The sequence below is a fragment of the Fragaria vesca genome, linkage group LG3, assembly GCF_000184155.1.
Source record: "Fragaria vesca subsp. vesca linkage group LG3, FraVesHawaii_1.0, whole genome shotgun sequence".
In the NCBI taxonomy this organism is placed as follows: domain Eukaryota; kingdom Viridiplantae; phylum Streptophyta; class Magnoliopsida; order Rosales; family Rosaceae; genus Fragaria; species Fragaria vesca.
Genome location: NC_020493.1, coordinates 25775297 through 25776798, shown reverse-complemented (window position 1 = coordinate 25776798; position 1502 = coordinate 25775297). Strand labels below are relative to the sequence as shown.

At 33.4% G+C, this 1502-nt stretch overlaps 1 pseudogene across 1 annotated transcript in view; it reads right to left on the bottom strand.

Annotated features, from left to right (window-relative positions):
- LOC101295032 overlaps window positions 1-1502 on the bottom strand; it is a 17805-nt pseudogene that overhangs the window by 10706 nt on the left and 5597 nt on the right. Inside the window, exons 2-3 of the transcript XR_184398.1 lie at window positions 1349-1401; window positions 715-773 (exon numbers count right to left, since the gene is read on the bottom strand). The product of XR_184398.1 is annotated as a serine/threonine-protein kinase akt-1-like (transcript). The remainder of the gene's footprint in view (window positions 1-714; window positions 774-1348; window positions 1402-1502) is intronic.

Here is a 1502-nt window from a genome sequence, read left to right as displayed (position 1 = left end):
ATATATAGTAAAAGGTAAACATACATACATGAACTTCTACAATTGGAACTGTGGCCATATGCATAAAATACATGAACAGTGGAAAACCGACTATCATTTTTTCTTTTCTATAACTTCAGAAACCAACATTTTGGTTGCATGTCCACAAATCTATCAAACTTCGATACTACATCATTACCTGCTCTTTTCAACCGTGTAAGGCATGCAATAGCTTCTCACTTTTGAATTAACAGATGCATACATGGAAGTTGAGTAGTCATACCACTTTGTACATTCATATCTACCTCTCTCTGTTGGACGATTTCCAACAAAACTGAAAAGAAAAGTTTACATTACCCTAAAAGCACCCTTACATTAGCCTAAAAGTTTACATCACGATTTCCATCAAAAATTTCACAGTTGGGATAAAATCAAGCTATCCATATAGATGCAACATCATGTATATCAAACCTAAAACTCACTTTCCAAGCATCAGTTTTCATATCTAGTCAGTCCCATTAATCCAATTAATACCAGCTCTCTATATTCAGAACCTTCCCACAGCAAACACCCAAATTATAACCAATGCACATTGCACTTCAGATTAGTACTGTATTTGTTCTTAATTGAGCTCACAACAATACTTATATCTAATTGAAGTCTTTATTAGACTAACACAAACTTTATATAAGCAAAATTGGAACTTAAATCAGATTAATAAAAAAAAAAAAAAACCAGAGTTCTAACAATACTCATCTTTGCTGCTGCTGCAAATTCTTGGTCATCAGTAGTGCCTGCATATACATCAGATCAGATCAAATTAATGTGCTGTTAAAATTTACCGAGTAACCAACAAATCTCATATTGGGTTGACAAAAAAAAGAAGCTAAAACATATTGATAAACTACTTGTTCTCTATCCCAAAACTGACCCTGTAGACACTCCCAACTCCAATATTCCCTAAATTTGCTGTCATAATTGAAGTTGCTTGTTGCTGTAAGTTCCTCCAAGGTAAAGAGCATCCATGTCGGCTGCTTTTTTTCTTTTTCTTTTTTTCTTGTTTTTACCTATACATCAGATTACAATCAGCAACGCATGTGGTTACCAAAATTTTATGACGATCAATTTTGCACCTTCTTTGACTTAGTTCCCTCACGCTGGTAAAATCTGATATAGAGCCTAAAAATATTAGAAGTCATTATTTATTTTCTTTTCTACAACTTCTAAAACTATCACTTTGAGTAAATGAGAATAACAACTTCTTTGTAAATCTGCAAATAGTATACCTTCGCTCACATTTCCAAATAATATATGAAATGCAGGGCTCACACAGAAGGCATGTAAATTGCAGTCTATGAATTGGATATACCTGTGACGCAGACCACTTTTAAACACTTCTTTTCAAGCAACAACAGCTTGTCCCTGAAGTAACGCATATAGAAAAAGAACATAAGCATAAGACCATAGACAACTATAAGCGCACTTTAACAGTTAAGAAAAATTAACAATATCATTTCCATAGG